This window comes from Meleagris gallopavo, chromosome 6 (assembly GCF_905368555.1).
Source record: "Meleagris gallopavo chromosome 6, MGAL_WU_HG_1.1, whole genome shotgun sequence".
NCBI classification, from domain to species: Eukaryota; Metazoa; Chordata; class Aves; order Galliformes; family Phasianidae; genus Meleagris; species Meleagris gallopavo.
The window spans coordinates 28385532-28401462 of NC_139409.1; the positions used below are offsets into that span (position 1 = coordinate 28385532).

General features: G+C 36.5%; 1 long non-coding RNA gene across 13 annotated transcripts in view; it reads left to right on the forward strand.

Moving 5' to 3' along the window:
• Positions 1–15931, forward strand: part of LOC116216748 (uncharacterized) — a 161857-nt gene that overhangs the window by 107829 nt on the left and 38097 nt on the right. The window lies entirely within an intron of this gene.

The window sequence follows — 15931 nt, forward strand, 5'->3', positions numbered from 1 at the left end:
AAAGAATGTGAAGACACTGGAAGATGCTTCTTAAGTCAATTATAAAAGAAATGCTTAGCAAGTTTGGACTTGCATGCTTTGTATTGTAAATCTTGGTAATGTGCTAAAAACATGTGGGAAGCTTCCTTACAACTACTTGTCTTTAGAGTTCTCCAAAGATATGGGGCTGTTGAGGCACCTAAGCTGTATGACACAAGTGAGATCGTTTATTACAGATCTCCCAGGAAGGATGTTGGAAATCTGGGGCTTTTCTCTGCCCGTATAATTGCTTAGGACCTTCAGATACTAGTCTGAGCAATGCGTTCAATTTAATCTTAGATAAGAAACAGTGTATGTTGAAAACATATGAGAAATGAGTACTCCTTTTTCCTATGTTCTGTGTCTGGCCCTAATGCTATTAAAATACACATGTAGTATCTTCTCTGCTTCACATCCATATGGAGATTAGTCATTCTATGGATTTTAAATCTTACTTAGCATCCGAGGATGCAAGCCCTGGGACACTGTGAGTGCCTCAAGCTGAAAGCCATCTCTCTTTTCTCTCCTATCTCTCTTGCTATCATGGCAACTTCCAAGCTCTACAGGCACTCTCTGGGGGACTAAGTAGAGCTTGTGCTTCCTTTTTCTGTGTTGTCAGTTGAAGAGACAAAACAGAACTGAGCCATAATTTCCAGCTCTCTGCAGAGTTCTTAATGTTTTAAAGATGGAAAATCTGTTTTGTGAAAGGCCATTGGATATCAGTGTTTCTATTTGGTTCCATTTGAACAAATGCTCCAAAATCCAAAATTCCTTATGTGGTGGGGACAGGGGAAATCAAACAAATAAAAGATAGTTTCCATTGCATTGTATAATATGAATAACTACCGTTAACTCCTGCTTAGGAGAAAGCGGCATTTTATGTCAAACATTTCATTCTTTAACTAAAATGCACTCATTTTGATATTTGTCAGGGCTCATTTCTGCTTCAGTGAAAGAAATTATGGTTGGAGTAGTCATGATTACAGGAAGCATTTGAGTTCTGATGCCAAACAGCTCCATCAAAGCCTTCTCAAGGAGTACTGGTTAGATGACTGAGTAGTATTGCTTCTGCCCTAGGCTAGAGCAAATGGGTTGTGGCTCAGCCTAACAATGAAGATATAAAATCCTGACAAGGCTCTTTACAGCATGGAGTCATTACAGCAGCATGTACTGGTGGGAGGCAGGAAAGAGAATATACCCTCTGCTCTTCACCAAATGACAAGGGCCTTCCCACCTGGAGAAAGAGACAGGGATTCAACTCATCTTTTCTCTCTTTGAAGTGTTATAATTAGAGCTGATCTGCTATGAGAGGATAAGTGTTGTAAATCTAGTTCAGAGTGTATTAGCTTGCTCCTTGTGGAAAGTAGAAAGATATTTTATGATACAATATTAGAAACCTTTCTTGGGTCTTCTCTGGGAGTGACACCAACCATTACTCAAAGGCCCTCACCAGTCCAAGTCAACCCATTTTACTATTTTTAATCCATATTTTCTCGAGCTACAATAAAACATGAAAAATGCTATTTCCTAGGATGAACTGGAATAGCTCCTAGAGGACTTAATTGGTGATAACTTATGTTGCAAATGCCTGCTTGAAAGAGTGTTTATAAATATCCCACTTCATGGAAAAAAAGAATTATGAGTGGTGATAGAAATCTGTCTGGCAGAAAATAACATGTTATCTGCCAGCAAGAACAGATTCCCAGTGCAATGCATTGCTGGCCCAGCTGTGTTAAAAAGCCATATATTAAGGATAATTAAAATATTATAAATCACCACTAAGAATGGTTTACTCCAGAGGTAGTCTTCTGAGTCAGTTGCTACTGAAACTTGGGAGGAAACTACAAGTCCAAAATAAGAGGTTGAAATTAGAGAAAAGAACTCGAATGATTTCTTCTGGGAATAATTATTTTCTTTAAACTTTTTTTCTTAAAAGCACTGATTCTCTCCAGTAATGAAAGGATAAAGAATGCCTGAGGGTGATTAATGTCATCAAAAGAGCCAATTCATAAGCAGTCTAACACAATTTTAGTAGAAAACTCTGTCTTCCTACATAGTCAAGACTTCTCCAGAAAGTCTACTTGCCTGTACTAAGATCAGTGTAGTGCTATTGATTTCTTCTAAGAATCAAGCCCCATAGTAATTTAATTTTATTCCAATTTGTTCGCTTTTATATGTACACATATGTATTTACCAATAAGAGGGAGATTAGCACTAACTGAAACATATTCTGAATGTCTTGCTTTACAAGATCAACTATAACTGAATACTCAAAGGGAGAGAAAAAATATCTCATGGCAAGAAACGCTTATGTATGACATTTGATATGCAACATTATGCACTATAAACTGCAGTCAAAAAGAAAAAAATCAGCTTGATGACATACAGTGCATCTGGGTCATGGGCAGCTTGACAGTGTTTTTGCCTTGAGCTATGGTCATGTCATCTTTAATGTGACATTTAACATATTTAACCATGAACATATGACACATCTTTAGAAATCTTTATTGTATAAATAGCCTATTTTTACATGCATAATTGCCAACAACAGTAAATAAAATTCAGCGTGAAGTGACATTTTGTAAGACCTTAATCAGCTTTGTCCTGTGGCATTAGTCTAGCATATGTTACAGAACATGAGACATATCATGGATTGTTTTTCTTTAAATCCTGCACATCGACATTTTATTTAAGACTCAGTGCTATTAGTAACAACAAATATGAACTTTATATGGATCTGATCTGTCTGTATTTGCAAGGCCTTCAGACAACAGTGTAAAATCCATGTGACAGATGCTGTATTTTATGACAAGGACCAGGGCGACTTACCTTGGTAGATATCAGAAACTTCATGCACTGTCATTGTGTGTGCATAGCAGTACTTAGGTAATGCATCTGGTGATGCTTAAACCTCTGATGCTCTATAATAAGCAGTTTGACATAAGGTACCTTTAAAGTTGATTAATTCATACAATTTAGAGTAGTCTCAACCAGCTTCTCTGAAGAGAATGGAACAATATATTTTTTAGTTTATTTACTTATTTATTTCCTTAGTTTACATTGATCCTAAATTTAGAGTGAGACAGATCTTCCAAGGTATCAAGCTTAGCAATGTTTTGATAAAAGGTGTAATTGCTGTGTATTTTGTTTCAGTATCTCGTATTCCTGTTTATCATCAGTCTTCTATGTTTATTCAGGATATACTCCTCTGTAAAAAAAAAAAAACAAAAAACAAAAAGCAAAAGAACAAAACAAACATGGCTTAGTGAAGGAAGAACTTCTTGCTAAGCTGAGTTGTTTAGTCTTTGGAATGACAAAAGTTTATGCCAGCAAAGGATTTAGTGATGGAGATTCAGAAATCTATATCTTCTTAATTGAAAACATACATGGTCATGTAGGTTGAACTTTGTGCAATGCAGGTATCTGGGTGCAATGTCTATGTGTACCTCAATGTGGGGAATTTAGTAAACATTTACGACAGAGCTGTTGCAACGTGCACCAGTCTTTAATGCAAACAATATCATAGATAAATGCACAGCAATGCTAGCAATAAAAAAATTAAATCAATCTTTCCATCCTTATGCCTGTGGTGTTCTCTGCATTAAAAATGGCATACTTTATTTGCACAAAATTTAAAATTCTTGCCTGTACCTATGAAGAGCAGAATGGTGCACATTACAGTAACAGCAGCAGGTGATAAAGTGCTAACATACACCATCAAGATTTTCTGTGTTACGCTTTGTGTGATTGGAGCTTCTTCATTCTGCTATAAATTCAGGTTTTGAAATATCTTGAATGCACATGAGTTCTTGCAGAATTATTTTTGTGATGTCCTGCCAAAAATGCATCTGTCGCTACAGAAACTTATTTTTTTCTTTTAGTCACAAGATGCTTTGTAGCATTTCCTCCCCATGCAAATTTGAGGAATGACTAGCTGATGATCATTTTGTTCCCAAACTAGTTTTTTTTTTTTGCTATTCCTTCTGCTCTGATTGGCAGTGCCTCCCAAGCTTCACAAAAACAGCAGAAGATATGTTAATTACTGATTCACTTTTTTTAAAACAAATATCTATAGTGTACTTTCTCCTCAAGTTTGGTTTTAGAGATCTTTGGAAGAAACTCCATGTGCACGTTTCTAAAAATAATTTCTCACCTGACTAAGTGATGAGCTTTCTGAAAAAGCAAAGCTAAAATGCTGAACAAGACTATAGGACAGCAAGTTAAATGGTCTTTATGGGACACCGTGGGTTGGTAAAAAGAAATTTTTTGGAGAATAAAGAGAGGAAACAATTCCACTAAGTAACCATACTTCCTTAGCTAGTCTTAAGCTACAGGACCAGTTAACTGTGGTACACTTCAACACTGCAGTCATGTCAGTACTCTATAAATACTGTTACTCAAAAAGTACCTGGTAAATTTTACGCTACTGAAGTGATTGTGCTCTGAAGTTTGATCTACCTTTTTGAACCACTGATGAAGTGTATAGTTAAGTTTTGAATAATATAAAACCAGAAGCTTTTCAGCCACAACTATGTACTAAAATTGGTATTAACTAGAAACAACTGTGATTTCTTAAGTGGTGTCTGTAACATGTTTGTGTTAAGAAAAACAAGTATGGAAAAATAGACTATCTGATCTAACTGAACCAAAACAGAGCAGACTTTATTCTTCTTCAGAAGAATTAAAGAGTTTCCAAAGACTCTAAAAATATGTTATACTAAATGATTTTTTTGGTTCCATGATATATGTCTTACACATCTGATGCATGACTGAATAGTACTTACATGCTAGGAGCAGTCATTTTCCGGGATAACTGATAAAAGTAGTCTCAAGTGCAACAGGAGCAAAATGCGTGTTATAAATTATTTCTGTTTTCTTCGTTGGGATTTCTTGGATTTTTTTGGTGAAAGATTTCTATGGTCAGATGGAAAGTTTTGGCTGACATGATAAAATTATGAATTGTTTTAATGTGTTGAGAGATGCCATGTGTTGATTAAGGCTTTAGAAAATATCTGCTAAAGCAAAAGCCCCAGTCGTGCTGGGAGTTTAAATGTGAGGGTGAGCAGTACTAACTGAAGCTGAGCAACATGATTCCTCCATATATATATATATATATATATGTATACATTAAAAAAAAAAGACATGGAGAGTTGAATATCTATGGAAGATCAAAAGGTCATAACTGCCAAAGTGAGACATTTTCAAAAAGTATAAAAAGAATTTAGACCTTTCAGGAGAAGAAAAACTGATGAACTGAAAAGAGAAACAGTGGGATATGTTTAAATAATAGGAAAGACTTAGCTGCTGGATCTACTGTCAAAGGAAATCTATGTAGAACAGAGAGGAAAAAAAAGGCATAAGAAGGCAAATTCATGCACTCCTTGATTAGGTAGGGAAATCCAGGGAAGACAGTGGAGGGCTAGGATGGGTTGGTCCTACTATGGCCGTTCTGCTGGCTGGCTCTGTGGCTGCCTGTAGGCTCGCAGAGTGTCATAACCTAGCACAGCAGGAAATGTTTCGAAGCTGCTATCTGAGGAAAGGAAAATTTGGCTCCCTTCTCTTCCCATCCCTATCATGCTGAGCTTCATTTCCCCAGGTTTAGAGTGAGAGTAATGATGTTTGCTTAACTATATAAACAAAAGGTTGGAAATTGTATTTTCTGAGTGTCACCATTGCAGTGTGTGCTTGCCTGCATTTGGCTTTGGATTGTAGAAAACATTTTTTGTCTTAGCTTACAGGAGCATTTGAGGGTTTTATTATGCACCGTTAATTTCTTAATTCTTAATTTGAAACAGAGATTGAGTACATGCTTGTAAATCTCTTCTACATCCTGCCTTTGTACTCAGCATTGGTGAGGCCTCACCTTGAGTACTGTGTTCAGTTTTGGGCACCTCAGTACAGAAAGGACATTGAGGTGCTGGAGCAGGTCCAAAGAAGGGCAACAAGGCTTGTGAAGGGCTTGGAGAATATGCCCTACGAGGAGAGACTGAAGGAACTGGGGCTGTTCAGTCTGGGGAAAAGGAGGCTGAGGGGAGACCTTATTGCTCTCTTCCAATATCTGACAGGTGCTTACAGTGAGAGCGGGGTTGGTCTCTTCTCACTGGTGACAGGTGACAGGATGAGGGGAAATGGCCTAAAGTTGTTCCAGGGTAAGTTTAGGTTGGATATCAGGAAACACTTCTTTACAGAAAGGGTTGTTAAACACTGGTATAGGCTCCCCAGGGAGGTGGTTGACTCACCATCCCTGGACGTGTTTAAAAACTGTTTGGATGTGGTGCTCAGGGACATGATTTAGTGGAGGGTTGTTAGGGTAGTATGGTTAGGTCATGGTTAAACTCGATGATCTTTAAGGTCTTTTCCAACCTGAACTATACTACAATTCTATGATTCTTGGCTATGTTACCTGTTTTCCTTTGTCTGGCTATTTTTAAATTTTGATGTTTTTGCATCTGTATTTGTATGTTCAAGAAAGAGAGAAACAATAAGAAGCAAGAAGGTCATTTGCTTTTTAGAGTTAACTTTATTACATCATTTCTGTTTGTTGTATACCTCTTCCCATGACTGTATTAATCCATTTTAAACAGTTGATCTTATCAAACTAAAACAAATTAACATAAACAGTTGAACAACAGAATTCAACTGTGGGATTAATTTAATGTAAATTTTAGTTTTATTTGCAATGACTTTGTATTTTGTCACCCCTTGTGTAGCTGTAGGCTGTTGTATTTCAGTTTGGAAACTTATGCATATAAATGGCTGCTTAACATCTCAATCCCTTAGGTGAGGACTTTATTGTTTGCCATCTCAGTCTAGCTATTAACTGAGTAAGGTTATTAGTTCTTTTTTCAATAATAGATTTTCTCTCCATTTAATAATAAGAGCTTCTGGAAAAGTAATATACCAAAAAACGCTTCTTACAAAAATTTAATGTTTTAAATAAAATATGATGGAAATAGATTTTATAGTCTTAATGGCAGTACTCAAGGGAAAGCAGTATCTCAACCAGTTGTAATAATGAAACAGTTTTGTCAATATGAAATTTGAACCTAGAGTAAGTATGGTTGATAGTTTTTATTTTAAGCAGTTATAACTATTAGTGTGTGTAAACCATATTAAAGTGTAGAAAGTATGAAGTATTGGTATATATAGAGTGTATATCAGCATATTTTGTTGTTCCTTGAGTAATAATTTTTGTCAGTGACAATCATGTTTTGTTGCAACATGTCCATAACTTCTCATTTTTATTGATGGGCATTGTGGGAGATATACTCCCACGAGGTCAATTTCTGGTTAAAAAGACAAAAGAAATATCTTTCAACATACCTACCGCACATTAGTCATTGAACTGTATAAAACTTTGTATAAGCCCACACTCTGCCAGTAATAAAGAATGAGGAAATTAAAGGGATTTAAAAAAAAATCCCAAACCTTAGTATAAGAAAACATTCATGTCTTAGTTTCATTCCTATAATCTCCCCTCTTCTTCCTTCTTTGCTGAAAATCACACTGCAAAAATTTTTTGTACTCTCCAGATGCTCTGTCCCCACATCAAACCAACTCTGAGGACTGTCTGTTGACTTGCTGGCTTTCACCACATTCAGCTCCTTTCTCCACTTGTTTGGCTTCAAGTAGAGTCCTGTTGCCTTGGTTTTCTACTTTCTGTCTTTCTATGCTGCATTTCTTCTACAGTAACAATAATAATATTGTAACATGTCAAGGATAAACCAGAACAAACTAATTAACAAGTCAGCATTAACAAATTGCCCCAGAGAAGCCCTGCAGTGTGCTTGAGTGTTGCAGTGGTGAGAGGGACACTGATGTTCCCCCAAAGCTCTTCCAAAGCTTCCTTTGTCTCAGTGTTGCTGGCCCAAACCTCCTGAGCCACTGACAAGGTGCTGCTTGTCCCTGCCATTGCACAGCTCACAGGCCCCTGATAGCAGTACTTACCCTGCGCTGCTGACACACGGAAACATTGCACAGGAGGTAACTTTTTGAAGGAAAGGCTTAAAATAATTTTACATCAAGCTCTATTCAATACAAAGGGAGAGTTTTATTTAGATTATCACAATCTCCCTGATTATGTCTATACTGGGATGTTATTTGGTCTACTGTATTCCTCAGCTTAACCTGGTATCCGTGGAAATAGTGGAGAAATCACACAATAGTCACTATTCCAAGAAGTACACACGTATAAAAACACATAAGTGGCTTTTTATACCTACAGCTATACATTTGTGGGATGTCTTAAAGGTTTAAAATAAAGCTGGACTGCTGTTATTTTTTCTACTCTGTGATATTTCCTATCTTTACATTAATTAAAAGCAAAATAATTGTAGCTTTGTGCACTTTAGATTCCCCCCATCACCTTTTTTTATATCCATATTATGCAGCCATCCATAACTCTGGGCAATAACTCAACCTAGTTAACCTTTTGTTTATTTTTATAACTTTACATTATGGGGACAACATCAAGGAAATTAAGTAATTTTGTTATTTCATTTGTATTATTGAATTTGTCTGAACTATAACTGAACCGGAATTCAAACTTCAGATATAGCGTGAGAAGGGAATTTTTATTTTGATCATAGGTTAATTTTATACCAAGACCACTGGACAGAGACAACTGTCGTATCAGAAGAGATCACGGTTGCAGCTGCCTGAAGGATGAGGGTTGAAGGAACCATTTGCACGGGAGGAAGGCAAAGGGAGCGAGGAACAGACCTTCTTGGAAGGATAAAATCTCTTGCACGTCTCTAATCCATGTGTCATCCTCATGTAGGACCCAAATGGCAAGTACAGAGCAGGACTGCAGTTCTTCTGGTTGCAACCTTTATAAGTGGGTTGTAGGAGCAGGGAATGTGCCTGAGGGTGCAGGCTAGAGGATTAGCTTTGATGCCAGCACCAGCTAGAATTCTGTGCTTAGGGCAAGCAGCCTGCTGTGGCAGTCCTGTTTGCCATCGTTAAATATTCACACAGTTCCTGAGAGCAGAGAATAACTGTTTCATTCTAGACGTGTTATCATACATTCCTGGGCTAATGGCCATTATGTTTGAAATGAAGTAACTCAGATCAGTGATGGCAAACCTTTTCAGCATCTGGTACCCAATTTGTCTTAAAAAGCACTATAGCTTGCTGCCACTAATGCCCACCCAAATCTGTCAGCCCAAAACTTGGCATTGGTTCAACCACTGCAATCTTTGCTTAGACAATGGAAAGGCTTTTGTAATTTGAGTTGACTGTTGAATGTGTGCTATACAATACTGCTTGCATGGCTGCCTTTGTCTTCCTAAAGGAATATCTTTCTTCCTAAATTGCTGTGCTAACACAGAGAGTCTAGTTCAAAAGAAATATTTGATGTCCACTGCATTTCTTTTCCCATCTGTAGAGGATAAGAAAGCTCTTTAACACCCAAAGTATTTCCCTAATTCTCTGCATCCAATGTTCAGTCCAAAATTGACATATTTTCTTTCAGAATAATGTACATCAGTATGTACAGGTGCTTGTGTGGAATATTTTCTATTCACAAAAGTTTCTCTCTAACCCCTAACCCTGAGACTATTTTATGCCCTTAAGGACAACAGTTTCCATTCATTCCAAAATTACTTTTAGTTGACAGTTACCCATAATGAAATTGAGGGCTGGCTTAAAAGTTTAAATTTGCAGACACTATTGCAAAAGACACTTCAATGGAAAGCATGTTACATTGCCTAGCAGTAGATATTTGTATCTGAGTTCCAATTATTTGTTTATGTGTTCTGAGGCCTTGTTTGTCCGTTTTGTTTTGTTTTGTTTTGACTGTAGACATACACCAAGCTTGATTCTGCCATTCAGTATTTTCTGGGGCTTTGTGACTTATCTATTTATGCATACTTGCTATTTTGTTTTCTTGTCCTCCAAATCTAAGTAGAATATTTACATTACTGTGCTCATTGCATTTTTCTCTGCTGAACCATTCACCTAAAAGCAGGATGTGAAAGCAGGGAGTGATGATTAAACGCAGTCCTTTTCCAACAGTGAAGAAAGGACAAGGTAACAGTAGTTCTGCCTGTTGAATGTGTGAATCCAAGGAGTTACACAGTGAGACATGCCTACAGCATATCTCGAAACTAGAATTTGAAGTTGTTTGGATCAGTACTGAACAACAGACCAACAGGGGCAATAGACAGAGACAAAACCAGAGCACAGCCTATTCATTTTAAGAAAAGTGGGAAGTGCCTGTCCAGGTATAAATCTCTAATTATGTTTATTCTGCATGATCTGGACAAGATATTTCCTCACCTCCTCTCCACCTTGTGCTGCTTTTGTCTCTTTTCAGCTTTCATCTTTAATTTCTCTTTAACATTTACTGTGAGAGAATGGTCAGGTATAAGACAGGACAAAGCTTAACCACAAGGCAATCAAGGAGCTCTTCAAGAGGCGTTACTGCTCTGAAATTTGTCATAAGAGCAACGTTACAAATGAATGTGAGACACCTCATTAGAAGAACATTATCTGGACCCTACTACTGCATGCTGTCACAGCATGCAGTATTCATGGAAACAATCAATCTAAAAAATGGGACTTCATGGTTACTGATAATGCTGATTAGCCTGTAATGTATTCTTTTCTGAACTACAATACAGATCTTGATATTAGCTCATTCTAGGGGTGGAGTTGGATGTATATTCATTGCTCAGTTGTAACCTTAGACAACCAAGTGAACAGAGCTTACTCCTGTGTTTTTTGCTTTTCCCATAGATACGCTGCAAAGAACTCGGAAATCAAATAGAGCTGATTTACTACTCAAAACACAACTTTTTTTTTAAAGCAAGAATTTACCAAAGTGGTAGGAAGGCCAGTATTTTAGAGATAGTTAATGCAATACAAACATTCCACACACAGTTGATTAAATGAAAAGCAACACTAAATAACACTCTATCTATAGTACATATTTCATTCATTGCGCAGACCTGGCCTGGGGCTTGTTTAAAAAAGCACCAGATGTTTCTCTGAGAAATGTATTTGTCTTTGTGTGATGACAGATGCTCTTTGAAATCACAAAGTATGTAATAGCAGAGTTTGCCATTTGAAATCAGGAAATTCAATTTGTTTTCTCAGAGGCACAACTGAAGGGCAAAACCCAGTAAGAATTGCTGTACAAACTAATGCTTTTTAACATTATGTACTTGCCTTGCTACTTTGAACCTCATTTCCAACACTGTTCCCAGACAGAAATGGGAAAATCAGCTTCCAAACACAAGAGATCTCTGCCAATGGGATTTTTTTTTTCTTTGTACTTTCCTAGCATGCTGTTTTTCTTAAACACAGCTTTACCTTTTATATTAGTCACATCACATGGACCTGTAGACTGACTTTTAAATAAGCTAGTCAAGACTCATGGGATGAAAATGTGTTCAGTACAAGCTCTTTGATTAAATGGAATTTATAAGTACCATGTAGTATAGTATATTCTTTCAGCAATTCTTATACTGCTGTGAATTAAAATGAAGCAAATTGACAAAAGACAAATTCATGCATACATTTGATAGTAGAATGGCTTAGTTTCATAGTTTGCAAAAAAAAAAAAAAAATTTGCTTTAAAAAATCACAAAGAGGAGTGTAGTATGCAAATTCATGGTGATGCGTTAGTAATCCAGGCAAAACAATGAGCAAGCAAAAACAGGAGATTTGACTGAAAATAAGATTTTTACCAAACCTGCATCAAAACTGAGGAAAAAAAAGCAGGCCTAAATTTAATTTCTTTCAGCTTCTGTTGTAGATCCAGAACTTTTGTCTGTTTCATTTAAAGTTTATTGAGGTTCAAAATCAGGAAGTTTTTGAGTATTTTTAGTTAATTCGTATGACATAAAAAAATAATGTAAAACACAGTGGTTTGGGAAAAGCCAAAGGTACATTTTAAGAAGAGAAAGCAGTGGTTTAAACACTCTCTCATGATGTACATATCCTGTAACATGTCTGAATATGCAGGGTGTAATTCCTCTCACACTGAAAGAGACAGACTTGTTTCAGGCTATAGTGATTTAAAGCAAAATTACTTTGAAGTGTGTAAGTTTAAGAATGTTTTTGCTTTTCCTTTTTTAATTTTTTGGTGGTCTCAGTGCTAAGCATTTGTTTTGGAATAAGCTCTGAAAAACTGTAATGATTATGTGAAAACTTTCAAATTCCTTTAATTAAGAAATAAAGTAATATATACATGAAAACTTTTAAAACTCCTATTGCTAAGAAATATCAATGTTTGTAAGAAAATTATTCAAACTCCTTTTACTAGGAAATAATGAACTTGTAAAATATTTGGCACTTGTGATAGAAATAGCACAGAAAAATGTTTCTTGAAGTATCTTAACATTTGTGCTTCAAGTATGGCATAATCAAAAATGTTTAAAAATATAATTATTAAATCACAGTCCAGTTCTTTTAATCTATGGTGATATAAAATATTCACAATTCTCTATTAATAAAACTTATTGTGGATTTTTCCATTGCTTTGAATGGACCCAGAATGTGCACCTAATCCTTTTCTCACTTGTATGACTGGGTGGGTCAGTAACAATAACTAAGAAAAGAAGGAAATTAAGGGCCAAGACTTGTTCACACAAGAATAGTGTGAGCAAACTAGGATGTACAGTACAGTACCCCTGGAAAAGGCAGCCCTGCCCTCTTGCTCCTCCACTTCTTCCTGCCCTGTGCCAACATTAGCAAGTGCATGGCTACATGCTAAAGTGGGTCCAGAAACTAATCTGAGTTGAAACTGAGTTGTCAAGAAAAGAGGCTTATTTGGTTTTGGCTAGCATAGTGACAGCATTAGGCTATTACTAGCAAGGAGGGAAAATGAGAATTCTTGCCCTTAGACACTGTTTTTAGGTGTCCCTGCCCCTTGATAGTGGGGAAAGTCTGGGGATCATAACTTTGGCATTCTACTTAGCATTTTGCCTCCCTTTTATTTTCTTCCAAATTCCTGCAACATGTGCTGAAGACAGACTAGAGCAGTTGGCTTTCAAATTGTCACAAGGAAGGAGAGGTCAGAAGCAGCTACTGGACTGTTTATTGGCCTTCTGGTTTACAGTATGCTAACTTCCCTGCCTTGAGAATGCCCTAGAGAAAAAAAAAAAAGTTACACTGCAATACTACAATGTAAGAAAACAGGTATTTCAGTTAAGTTGATTGGGCATATATTTATGTAAATGCAAAATGAGTATTTGAGAAGTCAGAATTTGACTTAGAAATTCAGATTGCAGAGCTAGTATTGGGGAATTCCTGAATACAGCACTTGTCTAGATTTTATAATGCATAAAAGTAGCAGTACAGTTATGTCTATTTACAGTAACTACTTGCTGATTACTGGAAAAAAACCCAACCCAACCATCTAGTTAGATTATTTAAGGAAGTAATTATTTTATTCTTAACCCTGCAGTAACAAGTATACGTGAGACCTCTCACTTTTGAACACTGTAGCCTTCACTTCTTCAAGACTATCATTAATTTATGAGCACTTCCTTCATTTTCAATTATTGATAATGCTTAAAAGGTATTTCACAGAAAGATATAAATCTAAAATAGAAAATATGTTATTTTCACCTGCTTTTTGATCACAACTTAGAGATACATCCTGATATTTCATACATTCTTACATGGCATATATGACTTTGATTGCAGTATTTCTCTTAGCAGCAACATGCTCCTGGGAGAGTCACTTAGAGTATAGAGGGACATGTAAGGATGTGGATAACTACCTGTGGGATTGGAGTCTTAGAAGTCACAATTTTACAATGTATTCTTTTTTCAGCATTTTTTTCCAATTTTATATACAAGAGTAGAGATCAAATTCCTATGTGCCAGACTTGCATTCAGTATTGTGTTCATCTTCATTGTCTAAGTCATTAAATACAAGCTTGAATTCCACAGATGAGGCAATTCAGCTGATGGTTTTTGTGGGGCCAGTGTACCTCTCATCCTTGATCATGTCATCTCTGCTTGTTCTGTCAGCCTCTGCACTGCATTTAGGTTCATCTCATTAAATGATCAGAAAATTATGCTGACAAAAAAAAGTAATTTACTGCTGTATTAGTTTGCTGAAATAGTGCATCACATAGTCAGATCCAGTCACTCCTCCAAGGGCTGGCAGAGAGTGTGCAATGACCAACAGCCTGCTTGTCCAAGGACATGAAGAGTTAGAGAAGTCATTGGATGAATTTGAAGAGTGTGATGCCAATGGAAAGATATATAGACTCTTCCAGACATTAATTTTGATAAGTAACTGAGAAATTTCTACTTTAATTTTGGCATGAAAACTATGTGCCTCATGAAGAATATGAGAGTATAACTTCCTTGTGTCTGATTTCCAGCTCACCCAAGCAGCCAGAAGGCAGGCATGCAAATTCTACCAGCTGTCAGTGAGAACGGATTTAAGGTCTCCTCTGTGAAAATTTTCCTTGAAAACTCTTGCTACCGAAGTCAGCAGGTGTGGACATGGGTTCAGGTTATTACATTTTCTGAAGTTAATGGTCAGGAGCAGAGTTTTGAGTCCAGTGGCTGAGAAATGTGAAATGCAGCGTTTGTGTAGGCAGACGATTTTTGTGCTTCAAGATAGGCACATGCTTGCACTTTCTGCTGACCTACATTTTCACTGAAAATATATATTTTTTCATTTTATTTTGCTTTTGATTATCCATAACTACTTCAGAAATTCAGTTCATGTTGTCCTATCAATAAGACTATGTGGTCTAGAAAGAGACATCTTGGTTCGTAAACTCCCTTCTCTACCATATAACAGAATCTCTTTCAATAGTTTATCTTCATACACTTCTCCAAGACGTTTTCTATGAATTTAGTTTTATCCTTGAAGCTTCCATAATGTTTTGCATTTATTCTTTTGATTTTATTCTTATGATACTAAAGTTAATTTAATATTCTCATGCGGAACAGCACATAGGGGCCATCAGCATAGAACAAATACACATAGAATTGTTACCAAATGTTCTTAGTATATATTTTTCAATGGAAGAAAAACAAAACATATCCATAGTATGGCTTTTCAACATAGCCACTTAATTAGTTAACAAACATTAAATAATAAGATGCAAATGAATTTCTTCAACATCTTTGAATACTTCTATCTGCAAGACACAGAAGCTTTTCAGAGAGTGGGTGGTCTAAGAAATTGCCTTTTGTTCAACATATTTTCTTGAGACGTGAATAAGTCTGTGTTTTACTAAATGAATCAGTGCAGCAGTGATATATCGTCAGACAGTTCACAAGGCAAATCAGTGGGGATGAGGGGAGAAAGCATGAATGAACATCTTTTTGTAAAAGATCGACTATTAAAAGTAGGGGCTACTGGTAATGAGCTCCAGACATACTGCTGAAGGAGTGATAAGAACAGGAAATGCTTTCGGCAACACTATTCTGCAAAAATAGTCCTTTTAAAATGCAACATGGCTGGCCTGTCTTTAGCAGCATAGCTGTTGAAAGGATTACATTAAATGAATTGTACAGTAGATGACTCTTGACAGGCTGGCTCCTCCTTGTTTCAGATTCTATGTTATGGATCATATTTAGCTCTGGGACTGAAACAGCAGAGTCTTTCAATAGTTAACATGAAGAAGTTCAGCTAATCTTCTCTGTAGCTCCTGGTTATCTAGCATTAATGAAAAGATTAAGAATATCAGCTTATTTTCATTTGACGGGAAAAACTCTGAGTATTTCTTTTCAGCCATGAAAAGAGGGCCTGACACAATCTGGGAACGCGCTGGCATTCAAACAACTATTCTTCACAACCCAGACGGTTATATAAGATTCACTGGGTGCCATTGCCAATTTACTGAAAGCAATTTTTTGATATTACACATCATTTCAGTGATGTTGTAAAGACACTGAAAACTGGAATATTTACTACCACTTTTTCTAAAGACTTTAT